This window comes from Leucopleurus acutus (assembly GCF_964270905.1).
Source record: "Leucopleurus acutus genome assembly, chromosome: X".
In the NCBI taxonomy this organism is placed as follows: Eukaryota; Metazoa; Chordata; class Mammalia; order Artiodactyla; family Delphinidae; genus Leucopleurus; species Leucopleurus acutus.
Genome location: NC_139148.1, coordinates 79,413,790 through 79,434,371, shown reverse-complemented (window position 1 = coordinate 79,434,371; position 20,582 = coordinate 79,413,790). Strand labels below are relative to the sequence as shown.

Genomic DNA, 20,582 nt, shown 5'->3' with positions numbered 1-20,582 from the left:
ATGATTTTCTGATATATTTAATAACACACATCTAAAGATAAAAACGTTAAAGATAAACATTTTGAACTTGTTAAAAATCAACTTTGGATTAAATTTGAATATTATGAAACTAAAGATGTATGCAATGCTTAGAGAGAAGGAATAGGTCAAAGACAGAAAAATGGAGGTGAAAGTAATGTTTCCATACAATAATATGGATTAATTAGAGAGCATTGCACAACATTTTAAGTGTCATTGACATATACATGGCACATTTATTTTTCATCATAAGGTGTTTTGTCCATAAGCAACGTAATTTAATGGTAATACAAACCAAAGCATAAAGAAAAAAAAAATAGTGCTTTCACAAGGCACTTTAGGTAGAATTGATCTTCTAAATAATATTCATCAACCCTGCACCACTCAAATAATGGTTCTACTTCAATGATAAGTCTCTCACTCTCTATCTCACACACACACAGTATTTTAATTTATTATTTGAATTAATAATTAATTCCTGTAATACTTTTTTAAAAAATTCCTGTAATATTTAAATGTAGAGTTTTCAATATACTGGAGTGAAAAAGAAAGGCTGTTTTAAGCAGAGAAGTAATAAAGTGCTTGCTTTCATTTTTAAGTATGTAATTTCAGTGTGTTCTAGACCTAGTTATTAAAATCCTTTCCAATTTGGTAACTGAAAAGGTCAGAAAAAAAAATGTGATAGGCCTAGACTTATTTCTAAGGGTAAGGAGGTACAAATAAAAAAAGCAAAACAAGTGACATGACAACAATGAAAAAGAAAACAAACACATTTTAAAAATCTATCCCAGGAGACATTTAGCTCCCAAGCTGAAAAATGAAAATTGGTTTATAAACTAGTAAAGTCAAATATTGATCAATTTTCTTTAAAATTCAGGACAATAAGCAGATTCTGCATAAAATTTTCAGGACAGTTCTGAAGAGACACAAATTCATCACATGAAAAATAGTCAAAAAGGGAACAATTTTCCCCCTCTAAAGCAATATTAAGTACTCATATGCTGACACAGAAATTAATAGATACATTCATTATATTAGGAAGAATTTTTACATAAAGTTCATTTCCAAATGCATTCCTAAATTTCAATTGCTTCCTAATGTTTAAAGGTTTATCATTGATATTTTTGAAGCATCCACACTGCTCAAGATTTTTGCAAGATCAAAATAAGGATAATCCTTGTCATTTGAGATACTAGAATCTACGTGAATCACTATGACTGAAATGAATTATTTTACTAATAAATCCAACTACAGTTATATTATGGATGAGTTATCATTTATGTGTAACTTGAAATTTTACTAATAAATAAAATAAATACATCTAACAAGTTAAACTTGCTTTCACCAAGAAAATTGTTTTCAGGTTATTAAATATTCTGCAATGTATTTAATAATAAATGTATTAATTAATAAATTTAAGCCATTAATAGTTCAGGTATCATTAGTTTTACTTACACAAATGCAATAATCACATAAAAATTTAAGTTTGTGTACATGCTTACTTTGAAATATACTTGAGGTTTTAACATTACTTTCTAAATTTATTACTCAAATATCTTAATTAGTAAAGGAACATAAGTAATTAATTAGTAAACAACATGAATTACTGGGATTCTTGTACTACAAAGTTTAAATTAAGGAATCACATTTTACAGTAAAAAATGCAGCTTCTACTTAAGTCACATAAAAATTACAAAAATTTATCACAAGAACAATAACAGAACATGTTTTATTACTCTATACAAACATATTTTAACATTTCCTTCATAATCCTAACATAAATGTTTAAATACTCAACATGCACTAGGAACATCTGGCTAAATGTGAAAAAAAATATTGATAAATAGATACTGCTTGAATAGCTTAAATGTCAACAGAGCTCACCACAAAATTGATTGTGTTGCCTTAATGTTTGTTGATCAAATATCATGCACCAATCTATTACTGCCATTTACTTCAAAAAAATAGTAACAATTGCAGTTGTTTTATCATGTATAATTTTTAAAGTCACATAATAAAGCTACTTTAATGAAATTTTAAAAGATCATTACCTTGGGGGTAAGTAAGATTTGAAAACATTTTTAAAGACATTCATTTGGAGATAAGCAGATATCTTTGCCACTATAGTCAATTGAAGGATAATGTTTTCTATAAGTATTAAATAAATATTTAAATATTTATTTATTTAATGCATCCCCATGTCTCAGTACATTACAGTGTTTACTATGCTTCTTAATATAGAGAAAAATCTGATAAATCAAGATTCAATTCATCTAAAGCCTAACATATTCTAAGTTATGGACTAATTTTTGAGAACAAGTTCCTCATTCATTTTCTTATGCCAAGCCACACAAGAGTTTGTACTGAAGGTCACAGAATATAGCTGAATCAATATGAAAAACAACAACAACAATGTACTTGAAGATGTAATGTCAAATTAATTGGCCAATACCTAGTTTTCTTTGAATAATGCTAATTTTAAAGCGTTCCAGAAGATGTGCCAAGAAGATCCAATTCTTGATGTATAATCCAAATCACCCCAGTGCATCTCCTGTTTATTGCAAAACTAATAAGCTACAGCATTATTGTACGTGAGTCTGAACCACAAAAATAGTGAAGCTCAAATCAAATTTTCTGTTCAAATTGTGTGAAAGGTTAAGGCTACAAATGCAAAAGATGCAAGGCGATTAGTATAATGAGTACCTTATTTACAATAAAAGCAATGTTGCAAGTATAATATAAATTTCTCATCTCTGTATATTAAAATTTCTATTCATATCGGTCCTGAGTTTCTATAAAAGTTAGTTTACTGCTGGATTAAAGAAATATTCAGGGAATTCCCTGGCACTCTAGTGGTTAGAACTTGGCAGTTTTACTGCCATGGCCTGGGTTCAATCTCTGGTGGGGGAACTAAGATCCCGCAAGCTGCGCAGTGCAGCCAAAAAAAAAAGAAATATTCATTTCAAAATTGACAACCAAAGTCATAGTGTTGGCTTTATTGGAGAGACTAAAACCTAGAAATTAAAAGGAAACATTTTCACTAATATGTAATTACCATTCTCTACATTAATAGGATTTTGGTTAACCAAACTCATGCTGAGCCATACCAAATGGCTTATTTTCCTTTTTAGCCTAGAGTTGTACATATTTTTAAGTTTCTGAAGTTAACACATTTTTCCTATTTATTACAAAATATTTCTAATCCATAAACTATTGGCTGTATTTTCTGCCTTTTTATTTAGGGGATATCTTTGGGACCACAGCTTAGAGCTGTATGTCTTTTAAAATTCCTGAAATTAACTCATTTTTTCTATTCATTACAAAATCTTTCTAATCCATAATCTATTGGTTTTCTGACCTTTTATTTAGGGGATATGTTTGGGACCAGTGTAACAGAGAGTACTTTCAAATGTCATTTTCTTTTTTATGTTGACAGTGTTTGTACTTCAAAGAGCACAGAGGTACAACTTAAATTTTTTCTAGAATAAAATAAATTCACAGGCCAAAGACCAGAGTCCTTAGAAAGTCATTTGATTCAATATTCTTAGTATACATATGAAGAAATGAGGTCAAAAGAAATGAAATGACTTAAAAAGTACAAACTTGCAACTAGAAGATGAACAAGTTCTGGAGATCCAAGGCATAGCATACTGGTTACAGTCAAAAATACTATATGACATACTTCAAAATTGCTGAGACTAGCTCATAAATCTTCTCATCTCAAAAAGAAATAATAATTATGTGACATGATAGAGCTGTTAGCTAAAGCTACAATGGTAATCACATTGCAATATATAAATGCATCAAATCAACATGTTTCACACTTTAAACTTACACAATGTTATACGTCAATTATATCTCAATAAAAAATAAAAATAAATTTAAAAAATAAGAGGAAATGAAATTACTTATCTATGATCCACACAACAAATGAAAGGAAGAAGTAGAATTAGAATTCACATTTTCTCTACCAAAGAACTCACACACTATGAAATGTTTTATTGATGGTTTATTGATCATTTCCAAGAGATGGAAACAATATGTATATCCGAACCTATTTGCCCAAGATAAACATTTACTGCAGAGAGTATCAAAAAATCAGTGTTTTTAGAATATATTTTGGGGAAATGCCAACTTAGATGAATATTAAATGTAATTTACATTTTACTGTACACACCAACTGACAAGGGCAAACAAGAGAAGAGCATACTTTACGAATCAAAATCTTGATTTGGCAAATCAAAAAAAAGATAATTCCTAATAAAAATTGTAATTTGTAATTTAGCTTGGTCCTGGAGTGTTATTCCTCCTTTCCTTAAAGATTTAAGTCAAAAAGTTCCATCTCAAAATCTGACCTTAATGTTTTAAAAGGTTCAGAAGCATACGGAGTGAATCTAGCCAATCATAATAGCTCCTTTTGACAGTTACAATTAAGAGAAGAAAAATTCTGAGATGTACAGGGCCAGATACCTTAGAGAATAGGACTCCTGTGAACACAGATATTTTGGCTTCACTTAATCACTTTGTAAAACTGTTCTAAGCAGCACAAATGCTAATTCCAAATACTTCTGGTTTAGTTTGGTTATTTAAGGGAGAAGATCCTTCTTTTAAGAATTGTGCTGCGAATTCCCTGGCAGTCCAGTGGTTAGGACTCCAGGTCTTCGCTGATGAGGGCCTCGGTTCCATCCCTGGTCAGGAACTAAGATCCTGCAAGCTGTGCAGTGCTGCAAAAAAAAAAAAAAAAAAAACAAGCAAACAAACAAAAAAAAAACCCAACCAAACAAACAGAAAAACACACAAAAATAAAAAAAAAACTATAAAATAAAATGAGTTGAGCTCACTCCCCCAACTTCAAAACAAACAAACAAAACAAACAAACAAACCTCAAAGAAACTGAAACATGAAGGATTCTGAACTTTTCAAGAAAGCAAAAGTTGGAATATAAATGTTTTTACAGTTCATTGAAAGGACCTACCAAGGCCCTAGTTACATTATTCTGAGAGGTGTATGAAGCTGTTCTGAAAATAACACAAATTTAAATGATCTTGAGAAATTCCAAAAACAAAAGCCTGAGGGCTGGATCCATTGTCTTTTCATTTGGCAAAGAAAATACTAAAAAATCAATATTTATGAAATCTGCCTCTAAGCTATCCAAAATGTTTGAAACAATTGTAGCTCTCAAATATTTCACACCTTTTAATACTCAATCTGTTATTGAGTGAATGAATTCTAAATTAAGACCATTTTAAAATAGGACTTGATGGTGTATCTGGTCTTTGGGTCCATAGAGAAATTGATTTTTGAAGCATTTTCCTTTGCCTGATTTAATGTAAAGTACATACCTCCAAGGTAATAGTGTACAATTTTCCCACTACTAATGGATTTAAGTTTTTAAATCTCTTCTTTGTGAAATTTAATATGATTTTCTTTTAATCAGTTTATTCAATTTTAGAAGCTTTGACTGGCTTGTCAATGACCATGAGTTGTGCACACAGAAAAATAACACAGATAAACCTTAAGTAAATCTAGAGATATGTGCTAAATGTACTAGGTTTATTAATATAATGAAACTTTCTTTTAAAAATAAGTTACTTTTTAGATTAAAAAACTTTTGACTATATTCCCTCACATTTTCACCAAACTGTTTGCTCTATAACAAACAAATTAAAAAATCTGCTGTAGTAGGAAGAAAACAGTAGGTAATTAAAGTCTCTGTATGGCATAAGTGGACATGATATCAGGGAATGGCTTTTACTAAAACACTTCAGATTACTATTTCATTAGTGGAAATCAACTTTGTGAATTCCAGAGTATTTTGTCCTTCCACATGAATATATGCATTGCTAAAAATATTAGGCTCTGCATACCATTTAAAGTACAATTTAGAGACAAAGATGTTCATTGGAGAAACATTTATATTTATAATATATGCACATCTATATTTATATTATAAACATATTCTGTATATTACTTATGTATAATATATGTGTAGTATATGAAATAGGAAACCAGGAAAGGAAATAGTTCATATAATAACCATTTGAAAAATACCTGATTTAATTCTATTTTGAGCAGAGGTTGATACATTTTTGTATACAGGAGCATAATTTTTAAAAATCCATGAGAACTAACTTCAATAACATTCTATCTTTCACTATCAGTAAATATTATATGGCTCTCCAAAACAATGTTCTATTAATTTCACTTTAAAATTCTCTGAAAAATGAGAAAGATAGTAAACACTATTTATTGATAGCATTTGTTCTCCCAATGCATCAATTTAGAGAGATGTATCTGGATGTACTACTTAGAAAATTGCAAGTAAATTGGTCATTCTATGATGTATCTCTTAATATTTACATAGCACATATTTAAGTAGATAAAATGACTGAAAGAAAAAGTATGGTGTTAGAAGGGCAATCTGACTTGATGATTCTCTTTATGAATATGTTTTCATTTTCTCATATGCTACATTAGTGCCTAGGAAGTTGTGATTTCTTGTAATCACAGTGAATTAATACCAGTTTAAATCACAGTACCAAGTTGGTATTTTTAAATAATTGGAGACTTTTCATTTATTTTCTATTTTATAGTCTTTCTCTCTAATGTATATTTTGCTGGGACTTTGTGCCAGAGTACAGAACACAAGCTTTGGCAGAAATTTTCATTCTTGGAACTAACTGGCTATTCATGTGTTGTATTTTAACATTTGGGGAAAGGAGTTGACCTTGAAACAATAGGCCATTTCTAAAAAATAGTCTCAAGCTAGTTTTATTTTTTCAACTATTTGGGACATTATATTGAAGAAAAAATGAAAAGTAAATGTATTGGAAGACCTATTTTTCCATTAGGACAGTTAAAAGAATGAAATAATATCCACATTTATGTTTGCTTGATATCAAAAGAAGTATGATCATTTTTCTTTATTTTAGATTTAAATTATTTTAAAATCTAGTGTTTAATGGCACTATCCATATATAATTATTATCCATAAAATTATTTAGTTTTATATTTCAAATGTCAATGGATAAACCTGACATATGGACATCTGGCTATAGATTTTAGGAATAAACAAGAAGAGACATTTTCCATGTGGTGTAACATTGGGTATCTACTGTGGAGAAACAATCTCCTTTGGTGATATGTTGATAAGTATTTTACAAATAAAAGAATAAAGAGTAAAAGACAGTGCCACAAACATGAAGAAGAAATGAAAAGTAGAAGTAAGCTATTTCAAACTGAATTAAATAAAAGTTTATATGCACAGGAAGAGAAGGAGGAGTATGAACGACTTATGCTACCAGTCTGACAGATGAACTGACTGCATAGGACATGTTAAAAGGTTTTTTTGAATAAACCAAATGCTATCTGCCTTAGAAATCATCTTCACTTCATGATTAGAAGACACAGATTCAAGGTAATAGCTCTTTGAATACACAAAATATAAATATTATATTTTGGTATTTGCAAAAGAAAAGCATATCAGTTAGAGATAAAATATTGCCTAAGATCTACTTTTTACATAATAAGAAAGAAAATATAAATCTTTCACATAGTATAAATTTGATACTGTACTTGCTTGAGTTCTTAAGTATTAATCTCTCCCTTTACTTAGCTAAGTTGCTTCAGACATAGAATGATAATATTTCTGCTAGCCAAGCTGGGGAAATGATACACAAATTGTGTCAAATATGCCGATTAGTATTGCTAAGAATCTGAAATTTGGCCTAAGAGAATCTAAAGCATGACCAACCAAGACGTTTATTTAAAATGTATGTCACTCCTATCTGGTCCTCCAATGCTCACTGCACTCAGATGAAACATTATGACACAAGGATTTGTAAGAAGGGACAATTAAAATGTTCCAGGCAGGTCCTTGAATCCCCTGATCCCTAAGTAGCAATACTTTCTTATTCTGTTTCTACATTTGTACTGGATCAGGCAGGGAAGAAACCAGTGTTCACTCAGTTTGCATAGTTACAACTCACTGAAAAAATTCTAAAAGTGATTCTACATGTTTTTTTTAAATAGAATTAAATTCAATTTTATTTCTTTAAATTAAATTTAAGGACTACATGTAGTTTTGTTTGTAAAAATTGAAGGGAAAATTGTGTAATTAAATTAAATAACCAAACCACAATGTATGTTTCCAAAAACAAAATAATCTGATCTTTTCCCTGTAATTTGAAACATTATACCTGGATTTCAAGTGTCAAGAGAAAGACAAAAATATTCATTTTTAAAACAATAAATACTACTTGATTTAAATAAGACCTAAGAATATTGTTTTTTCTTACTAGAAGAAATTTTTGGATTTTTATTTTTTAGAATATATATTATCCTTTAGGTTAATGAAGATAAAAGAAGAATTTGATATATGGTTTTGAAATAAATATGCATGAATTTCTAATCCTATGTTTTTAAACTTTACTTCCTATACATAGTTAACTGAATAACATCAAAAAGAACCAAACCTAGTGCATCATTACATATTTTCAGCATAAAACCATATATGGTTATCAATAAACTCTGAATACTATCACAAAACTCTCATTTTGAAAAAATAGGCACTTTCAGGAATGGACACAAAACATTCCCAGCTATCAATTGGCTCTTTAGTTCAAATAATTTAAATGAGATACATTAGAAGGAAGATATAGGATAGCCTCATCCACCAGAGGGCAGACAGCAGAAGCAAGAAGAACTACAATCCTGCAGCCTGTGGAACAAAAAACACATTCACAGAAAGATAGACAAGATGAAAAGGCAGAGGGCTATGTACCAGATGAAGGAACAAGATAAAACCCAAGAAAAACAACTAAATGAAGTGGAGATAGGCAACCTTCCAGAAAAAGAATTCAGAATAATGATAGGGAAGATGATCCAGGACCTCGGAAAAAGAATGGAGGCAAAGATCAAGAAGATACAAGAAATATTTAGCAAACACCTAGAAGAATTAAAGAACAAACAAACAGAGATGAACAATAAAATAACTGAAATGAAAACTACACTAGAAGAAAACAATAGCAGAATAACTGAGGAAGAAGAACGGATAAGTGACCTGGAAGACAGAATGCTGGAATTCACTACTGCAGAAAAGAATAAAGAAAAAAGAATGAAAACAAATGAAGACAGCCTAAGAGACCCCTGGGACAACAATAAAATGCAGCAACATTCACATTATAGAAGTCCCAGAAGGAGAAGAGAGAGAGAAAGGACCCGAGAAAATACTTGAAGAGATTATAGTCGAAAACTTCCCTAACATGGGAAAGGAAATAGCCACCCAAGTCCAGGAAGCACAGAGTCTCATACAGGATAAATCCAAGGAGAAACATGCCGAGACACATAGTAATCAGATTGGCAGAAATTAAAAACAAAGAAAAATTATTGAAAGCAGAAAGGGAAAAATGACAAATAACATACAAGGGAACTCCCATAAGGTTAACAGCTGATTTCTCAGCAGAAACTCTACAAGCCAGAAAGGAGTGGCATGCTATACTTAAAGTGATGAAAGGGAAGAACCTACAACCAAGATTACTCTACCTGGCAAGGATCTCATTCAGATTCAATGGAGAAATCAAAAGCTTTACAAACCAGCAAGAGCTAGGAGAATTCAGCACCACCAAACCAGCTCTACAACAAATGCTAAAGGAACTTCTCTAAGTGGGAAACACAAGAGAAGAAAAGGACCTACAAAAACAAACCCAAAACAATTAAGAAAATGGTCATAGGAACATACGTATTGATAATTACCTTAAACATGAATGGATTAAATGCTCCAACCAAAAGACACAGGCTTGCTGAATGGATACAAAAACAAGATTCATATATGTGTTGTCTATGAGAGACCCACTTCAGACCTAGAGACACATACAGACTGAAAGTGAGGGGATGGAAAAAGATATTCCATGCAAATGGAAATCAAAAGAAAGCTGGAGTAACAATACTCATATCAGATAAAATAGACTTTAAAATAAAGAATGTAACAAGAGACAAGGAAGGACTCTACATAATGATCAAGAGATCAATCCAAGAAGAAGATATAACAATTATAAATGTATATGCACCCAACATAGGAGCACCTCAATACATAAGGCAACTGCTAACAGTTATAAAAGAGGAAATCGACAGTAACACAATAATAGTGGGGGCCTTTAACACCTAACTTACACCCATGGACAGATCATCCAAAATGAAAATAAATAGGGAAACAGAAGATTTATATGGCACAATAGACCAGATAGATTTAATTGATATTTATAGGACATTCCATCCAAAAACAGCAGATTACACTTTCTTCTCAAGTGTGCATGGGACATCTTGGGTCACAAATCAAGCCTCAGTAAATTTAAGAAAATTGAGATCATATCAAGCATCTTTTCCAACCACAACACTATGAGATTAGAAATGAATTACAGGGAAAAAAACATAGAAAACACAAACACATGGAGGATCAACAATACGTTACTAAATAACCAAGAGATCACTGAAGAAATCAAAAAATTCCTAGCGACAAATGACAATGAAAACACGATGATCAAAAACCTATAGTATGCAGCAAAAGCAGTTCTAAGAGAGAAGTTTATAGCTATACAAGCCTACCTTAAGAAACAAGAAAAATCTCAAATAAACAATCTAACAAAAAAAAGAAAGAAAGAAGATGTAATTCAAAATTAATTATATAATCTAAATCAAGGATTTTAGGAGTCATAAATATATAATAGAATGTAGTACTACTACTAATAAACATATTGCCACTAAACCTAAAAATATTAATACGTATGTGTGACTTCTTGACAAAAAAATGTCTCAAAGAACAAATCTTTACACAGGTGAAACTATTTTCAGGCCATGTATAATACAAATCCGAACATATCCTGTGGTAAAACAATGCAATACACTTAGGGGCATATAGTAATTTAGTAATAAATTCTCTCACAATATTTTTGGTCAAAAAATTTTTTCAGGCTAATGTGCTATGGTATATTTAGCAAAAGATTGCACAAAAATAACCTAGAATAGTGTCTGGCATCATTAAGCATTTGGCAAATATTGAGTGAATGAAAACATGTTGAATATTTGAGTGTCAATATGTCACAGTCACCCTGTAACACTAATTCCAGCTCAGTGAAAAATAACGAAACCAAATCTAAGGATGAAAGAAAAAAGTCTATAATGTATGCCTGTATCAAAACCATTTCTCACCCTCTTGGGGCAAATTTTCTAAATGGTCTTTTTGTCAGACTTTTGTATAACCTATTTCTGTTATAAAGAACATCCTTCTGCATCACTGCCTTGGTTTGCCAGGTCATGAGTTCTCCACCAATAAGAACTTCTGGAACCCTACATTTTTCATGATTTTTAATCTTAAAAGAAGAAAGAATACTTTTTGCCTACTCTGTTTTGTTTAGTCAGAATTTCCAAATCTAAAATACCAAAAAGCATCTCTGACATTCATTAGACCAAAAAATATTTATCATTTATTATGTTGTAGGACTTGCTATATATTGAGAATACTTTGGTGAAAAAAAAAGAACATGGTCTCAGATCACCTGGCACTTTTATTCTATTAAATATATATATATATATATATATATATATATATATGAAGACATGCTAATGTACAGGTTTCTGTTTAGCATTTTTCAGCAGTTTTGTCCTGTCTTTGGTATGTTGTCTAAATGGCTTAACCTCAGTGAGTCACTTTAAAATGGGAAAATTAGGTGTCATTTTCCTACAGGTCATTGATCCAAATTATCTGTATATAAGTACAGGTACAGATCATAGAACATCAGGTCAATAGAAGAGTACATTCAAATTTCACTTGATTTGCAGGTACTTGCAATCACTTTACAAGCCTTAACTTTAAGAATGTAAATATTTTAAGTACTATTTCAAATGGAAGAATGCCTTCTTTGGTTTTCAAAGGACATTTAAATCATAGACTGTCTCAGAAACAATTATTCAAAAATAGTTTATAAGGCAATAGAGAAATGTCTAAAAGATGCTGTAGGTACTACAATAAAATAGAAAAATAAATTTCATTCTGTTGACCAAATGGTTGGGGTGGATTCCATTTTATGACTTTTGAATTTGATAGCATTTTTAAAGAATCTAAATTTGACTATTGAGTAGAAAGAACACTGACCCAGTTTTCAAATACCTATGACTACACTCCTTACTTGGTATGTAACCTCTGCTGACTTAAAGTACTTTGCCAGGTCGATATATGTTTATAGTTCAAACAATTAAGATAAGAGTTCACCATCTTATATTTTCATAAACTAGTGTTAATTAGGACCAAATTCAGAATGGATACTCATGACTATAATACTTGCTATCACTTCTATATGCTGCATTTCTGTGGCATGCAGGAGTACAAATGAAATGTTTATTACACAGCAAGAAAACTAAGTCATTTCTCTAGTTTCCATTGACATAGCAATCAAGGAAGTCACTTGGTCTTTATCATTAATGTATAATCCCAAATTAATATTTAATACTGCATAAGATGTATCATTACCGGTCACATTTATAAGACAGATTTAAGAGAGGAAATTGTATATCTCAAATACTATTATAAATGTTGACACCTCTATAAATATTCAACATAATTATAATTCTATATGGGTCATTCTCTAAGTATGTCAGGGAACTTGTAATAGAGGGACAGAAGACAATAACAAAAACAAAGGTACAGAAATAAAAGAAGGAAGACATATAAATGCCACAAATATTGTATTGTTTAGTATGCCATTATATATCTCATAATATTATATATGTATATATATGAAATTTTGCTTTGTTTTTAGATCATCTCAGTTTTGCACTGTAGTGCTTGAAGACCATTGCTATACTCTTTGTCAGGGTGGATTTGTCTTTGTTCTTACAGGAAGTCTTTATTGTAGATGTTAAAGAACTCAGAAAATGAGTGATTAAAGCTGCCTAAGTTTACAAAGTTGGTAATATTTGGACTCAGACAATCTGATCCTGATGCTTATATTCTTTCTTTTGATAAATGTTTTGTTTTGATAAAAGTCTATACATGAATCAATATGCTCAGAAAACATTCATCCTGGATGTAATATATGTATATTTATATATCATGCTATCTAATCTATCTATACATATCCATAAATAGATAATATTAACATACAATACAATTCACACATTCATGTGTACTAAAATATCATTTTTAACAGTTCTTCAGTTTTCATATCAGTTCTATGAGTACTCTCAGATTCATAAAAATATTATGATATAATTAGCAGATGAAACTTTAATACCCATTTGAATGATTACTGATCACCTTCCTGTTTCCTTTATTTTGAGAATTTTAAAATCATTGAATTTAGCCCAAGAAGAATTTGACATGATTAAAAGGAAAATTTTGCTTTTCATATCTCTAGTAAAGTATTTTGTGATCCTCAAACTAATACTGTTAAATAGTTGGCCATAAACAAAGTAGAATGCCAGAAATTTGTGGCTCTTCATTAAATTAATTGCAATTAATCAAGTTTCTTTGCTTTCCTTATCATGAAGGCTTTTCTATGTTACATTTAGCCTAACAAAGTTTTGAGAATGTGCTTTCTTAGTAAACATATTTTCTTCCCTTGTGACACAAAGAATTGATGGAATCTAAGATAAAACTTTACCTTCATTCTCACCAGAACTCAAATGGTAAATGATTGGAAGGTATTTTAAGTTTTTCCATTCAAATACTGGTTCTCTAATTTGTCTGCACATTTAATCAACTGGATAACTTTGCAAAACTACCATTTCCAGGTTCTATTCCCAGAGTAAATGATAATATTGGCCTGGAGTGGGACATGGCATCAATATATTTTGCCTTTTTTTAACCGTGGTAAAGTATATATAACATAAAAATGTACTAAAAAAGAATTTCCATTAACAAGATCCACAGGTGATGCATCTGGACATGAAAATTTGAGATGCATTCATTTTAGCTACTCTAAAAATCATTCATATGTACTTTAAAACTTTGTATCTCTGATTAAAGGCTGATGCTGCTGTCAGGTAGCAGTCAAGTAGCTGTGAAGGATATACACAAACTGCAAACAAACTTTTTAGATATTAGAAGATTAAATGTATTGTGTTGACTTTTCATCAAAATTTCAGTTTGGCTACGTAAATACAGTGCTAAATTGTAGTGAGGTCTACCATAATTAGATGTCCCACTTTGATATGGCAAATATTTTAACATTAATAAATTAAAAACTGTTTTGACAGGCCTCTACTTAATCACTTCATTGGTCAAACAAATTCATTTTTCTTTCCATGAATAAAACATACTGACTTGTTGACCTCAGTAAGCTGTATGTCCCCAATTAGGATGCTACTTTATAGTATAGTATGTCCATTTACTTTTTTGTTGCCAAAATGTGTTTTATGCTTAGGAAAATTTAGATATGTGTTCATAGACATGTTAATATCAGCTGCATTTGCTATTAAATTTATTTCATTTAATTAAAATCTTATGTTAACTAGTAAAATATGAATACAAAATAATTGTTTCAAAGAAGATTAAACTGAGCTTTTCAGAAAGACTTGTTAATGGCAAGTTGCACCAAGGCTTGTCATAGAATTACGTCTGAGCAGGATAACAGCAGAAGATTCAGGAAAAGTACCATAAAATTCCAGAGGCATTCCATATTCAGAAAGCTTTTCAAGAATGTTTAAATACACACTATTTTATGGGACCCAAAACTGGCAATTACAGACTATGTATTATGGGTGTGGTTTTTGTAATAATATGGTGCATGACTCTAACCAGTGAACATACAGCTAAAGAAAAGACAAAGACATCAAATAATAGAAGATAAATGTGCACTTATTTGTTTCAACTATTTATGAATCACATATATTTAAGGTACGTATGCATTTTAAAATAATTTACCCCTTCATCTGATTTCTTTGGTAAAGCATCCTACAACTGGTTCTAATTGTATCTGTTAATAGGTTTCCTATTAGAATTGAATAGGGTTATGTTCTTATAAATAAGAGTCTTCTAATCAAAAGTTTGTTAATCTTATCAATAAAATTTAACTTTAATTTCTGGTCTTTGTGGTTTAATTCTTGGTGGGTGTGCATGAATGTATGTGTATGGTAAGAAAATTTTCCCAGTGATCTGTGATGGACACAATTCAATAAACTTTTATCTTTGCCATTTCAGGAACTCTATAATAAATAAGTCATTTATTCAATGTGAGATGAAATAATTTTTTAAATTACACAATTATACATTTTCAATTTTAAAAAAACCTATAATATACTTTTGTTTGTTACACATACTATGTGTCAAGAACTCTTTTTGCATTTATTTTATTCCTTCAACAACTGTCTAAGTTTGTAAATATTACTATTTAATTCCTACTTAATGGATGAGGAAACTGAGTTTCAGATAAGAAGATAAGGGGCAGATCTGAGATTGAAATAAAGGGGTTTCTGACTTTTGAGACCTTTGTGGGCTTAATCACTGCATGAAAATATTTCTTCAGAATGTTCCCTGACAGAATGGGCAGAACACAAGGCAAGTTCTCATGTAAGATTCAAAAACAATTTTGAGACTGGTTTTTAACCCAAGTGTTATCATTACACTTTTGTGTAACTTTGTGCAAATAACCTATCCTTCTGCCTCAATTCCAGATCTGTGTGGTAGAATGTTTGTGTATATTATTTTAAATATTCACTTTAGAATTGAAAGATTTCTTATACTCTTATATTAGGGACTAATTTTTGAATTAGCAGGTTGACCAGAGACTCATTTTCTCCTTATTCTCTTGGTTGGTATCTCTTCTTGTTCTTCTCACTCACATGAGAATATCCCCCTGATAATGCTATGAAGTCAAACAAAAAAATTCAATTTAATAGTCAATTAAAATTTGTGGTAGAGAAGATTGAAGTTATTTATTATATTAGAAGTTAATCAGAGAGTGTTTGTGCTTTTCAAATATCTGATTTGTCCTGGTTTTATTTAGTTGACTATAATTGCCTGTTCATACTGTCTATACATGAAATGTCTAAGTATGATACCTGTGCTATTTGCTAAGATTTTTCTCTAAAAGTAACATTCTACATGCTACTTGTAGGGTAATGATTATAGTCCATCATGAATGAGCAACAAATTCAAAGTATGGCTATGTTGATCTTCCTGTTCTGTACCAATTTAGTTAGGAGATGAATGTCAAACATTTATTTGTTAAACTTGGCAAATAGAAGTAAAGACTTATGTTTCATTTGAAGAGGATCTTAGAAAAGTCCTATATTCTACATCACATTCAAGTGGTACCTATCTGAAGAATGTCAAAGCCATCTGCAAATGAGCAGATTTACTTATGTGAGTCATTCTAAAATGATCTGAATATCTGTTACTATATATTTTAAAGTATAATGCTTTTGCCAGCTAATGAACAATAAAATTCAGGCTATAAGACATTAGTGAAAATGAATTACCTAAGCCAATACTTACATGTATTTACATGTATTAAATACAATGTAACAATACGTACATATATTATAAGAATTTTACCTTTCAAAATTCTCAAATTAGGAATGGTTAAATCCTGCTCTCTATTTCCCAACTTTTTTTGTCTGTGTGTTCATTCTCTTTAGTTCTCATTTTAAAAAATAACAGAAATTACATATAATCAATTCAGGACAATTTTATTTAATATTCTAGTTTGTATGTGCTCACTCCTGGGTCTATTTAATCTGGAAAAAAAAGCCACATTATTTGCACACTACATAGGAAAGAGGAGAGGCTAAAACTGATCTAGAGTCAAATACTGGCTGATATTCAGGAAGTAATAAGTATTCTTGTTCTTTCTTTTGTTAATTCTGCCTCATAATCCCTTGAAAATGACTTTCTAAGATTAAAAATCTAGGTGTTATTAAGTAATTATACAGAATTTAAAATTTGACTTGGCTTTGGTGAAATGTTAAGCCATGAAAAAAAATAATATGAGGTTAAATTAAGAACTTCACTGAAGTTGGAGGCATTTGATGACATGTTTAATTCATTCAGAATTATCATGGAATCAAAGTGTAGGGACAAAATAATAATTCTCTTAATCCAGTCTGCTACCTCACTGCAAGGCTGAATTTTAGTTATCTGTGTTACTCTTAATTATTCTCAAGAGAGATGACTCCACAATTTCCCAGAGACTTTATCCAATGGCCTATCTTACTCTAAAAGAAGCAGTTCTTTAGAGCTAGTACAATATCTAAATTTAATTCAAAGGCTTTTTCTATATTTAGTGAAAATAAAGAACTGTTGATCTTCAAATACTCTGTTTTCACTAAATATTTAAATACTTGAAAACAATTTTAAAATCACTTTTCAACCTTTCCTTCTCCCAATTCCTTTATACTTTGCTCATGGGTTATGTTTTCTTCCCTTGATTGGTTGTTTTGTTCTACTCTGAATACTTTCGTTGTTATTGTTGTTGTTGTTTTAAACAATCCTCATAACTCATGGTGCCCCAAACCCTAACAGTGGTAAAGGAATGATATCAAAGTTCTTCTGTTCCATGTAGACTGTTACTTATAAGATTTATACTTTTCTAAATTGATCCAAAGTGTGTGATCCTACTTCTTTGTTGCAAATTTAACTTTGGGCCTCATTAAAATCTGTGCTGTAATTTGGTGATATTTAAATCTTTTTACCAAAAAAATTGCTCATTTTATCACATAATGAAATAGAAAATAGATTTATTACTCATGACTGGTGGATCAGTAAATTACATTGGCTGCTGTCCCTTATGCTATGCTTACAAAAAACTAAACAAAAATCCCCCTTAATTCTATCAGCTCTAACTTCAATTTTTTCTTCAGTTATCTAAGTTTTTCTGAATAGTCTTTAAATTAAGGTTGCCCTTAATGATAAGCACTTTGAGTGACTGTATCCAAGATCTGAATATTACACCTTTCATCTTTGAATTCTCTAACATGTTAGTTAATAAATTTACTACTAAAACATTGATTTCTTTAGGATGCATGTTATCCAACTTTATAAAGTGGCTTCCAAACAATTCTTTCATTGATATGCCATAAAGCTAAATCTCAATCATACTTGGCATGAACTATTGAAATCTATGTTGGCATTAATTTGTATTTTGAATCATTTTAAAGCAATTTGTGGTATTTAAAAATATGAAATCTCACAAATTTAAGAGATCATTGGAAGAATGGTTTAAAAAGTTAACATTTAACATTATTTAACAATGTTAGAATCAAGACTTGTATGTACTTGAGAATCTAAAGGGAAAAACATATTAGCCCGTCATAATAAAAGCAAAAAAATTAAATGAAAAAACTAGCTATCACAGCATTGTAATTAAGCATGATTATCAAGTAGAAATGACTTTAAAAGTAATATTTTATACTCCATACTCTTATATTATATCCTATAATTTATAATACTTTTTGGTTTACTGTTTTCAAAAAGTCTTTAATCTTCCAAAGTTTGTGACTATAGTGTTCTCTTCAAATCATTTTGCTTTAAATATCTCTAATGCATAAGCAGATGCAAAGAAAAGAAGGAGGAGGCAGGAGGAAGACAGGGAAGGAGGAAAAGAGAGTTGAAATTTCTATGTTGACATATTTTTACACACCTAAACCTGAACTCTCAAGAAATTCACAAAATGTCTGTTTAAAATGCTTCGAGGAATGATTACTCAAATAGCATGTGTCTTTAAATGTAGATAAGAAGACTTTTAGCATGCTTTTTAATCTTAAACTCGGGTGTTTTTTTTCATACTCTTACAAATATATGCTTTTAAACTGTAATGGTTTTAGTACTAGGTGATTTGATCAACAGCTACTCAGAAAAGCTGCACTTTTTAAAAAAATCATCATATGGAGGAAGACCCCATGGCTCTGATTCAGTATGTAGTCTGTCTATACTCTTCCAGATTGAGGTTACACACTGTTGTCCTTTTAAGCTCTGGTCTCTTATTTCAATATAATATAAATGGTCACAATCCAAGGTGATCGCTAGGACAGCACAGAGCTAAATTATTTTTATTATTGCTGCCCACTTAGTGTTATTACCTTCAGAGATGTAATCCTAGAGACACTCCTCTTTCCTTCTTCATTTTTATGACAGTTTATAACCTCATTTTAATTATGTAAATGCCATTAATCCACAATGGCACCTAAGAAGCCCAAATGAAGTCTGAGTTATATATTTATGCACAGTCTCACATTCATTGAAAGGCCAGGTTTCTCCTGTGTGTTTCTTTAACAGAAAAATACCGAAAAAAAAAATCCCATGTATGTCTATGTGCCATGTCATGACATATATGCTCAAGTGCATCAGATTTCCCTTAATGAATGCTTGGTGCATAATTCACTTTTTAAAGTTAAATACAACAAAATCATCAGTTCCCTTAACTAATACTGCATTGAGTAAAAGCAACAGCACACAGATACCTTTTTTTGTTGTTGTTACAGTGTGTGTCATGTTTTCTAAAGTATGCGCTCATATAATTTTTAACACAATGTAAAGAATCTTTCAGGTTATGATTTGACTTGTCATTAGAGTAGGATTATGGAAAGGACAATATGTGGATTAAGTTCTTTGACTGAATAATGAGAAGTAATATATGACCTCTAAATTTCCTTACAAGACTGAATTTTTATAAACTCTAAAATATTGCCTTTTGCTTATGTCTGTCTGACTACCCAACAGATTATGTTCAAACCATGCAGACTGCCTTTTAGGCAGAACCCAACTTTCTATTCAATCTTATCTTCCATTACTCATCAGTCATTCCCTTATTGTTTCCAGTACACCTAAATCATACTTCCATCCTACCTGTTACCTGTACCTGTAATTGTGTTACCTTTCTCATCCATCTTTCTACAAGCTGTACTTTAATCGAGGCTTATAACAGCATCCTTTCCCATCTTCCAGTTCTTTCAGACTAATTCTAAGTTACAATTGTTTTCTTACATGACCACTATATGTGTACAAGAATCATATGTATTACATACCACCTAAGAAAATTTCTACACTGTTGCAGGATTTCTGTTTCCATTTAAATCTGTGGACCATTCCATGTGAGAAATCTCTTCTGCTTCTCTAAAAGCCTCAAAGGCAATAATAGCACATTGCCAGAGCAAATGATACAATTAACAAAGCCAGTGAAATTAATTAATAAGTAGATGTTAAGTTTAAAGAGAGAAGGGAGGGCACACATGGACAATTAGCAAATTAATTATAGTCATATTTATGCCTCTATTATTAAGGTCAATTATGTATTTATTTTAAATAAGGTGATTTATCCTTCATTATCAGTATTTGACTTTCCAAACTTACATTTACTTTTCAAATATATTGATTTTCTGAGTAGGAATTCACCCAAGAGATTCACTACAAAATTTTACTGACACTTGTAGAAAAGATATGAAATTTTACCAAAATGATTATGTGATTATCTTTAAGTAGAATTGTCAAGAGAATTGTGACTTACTATTTTGCTAACCACCCATTCCTATTGTTGATGTCGATCTTGAGCCATTATATAAAACATATATACATA

General features: G+C 30.6%; 1 protein-coding gene across 8 annotated transcripts in view; it reads right to left on the bottom strand.

The window, feature by feature from the left end:
- The window catches only part of PCDH11X (protocadherin 11 X-linked), a gene marked incomplete at both ends in the record, with an annotated part of 710,965 nt that overhangs the window by 130,402 nt on the left and 559,981 nt on the right, over window positions 1-20,582 (bottom strand). The gene's annotated exons all lie outside the window — the stretch shown is intronic.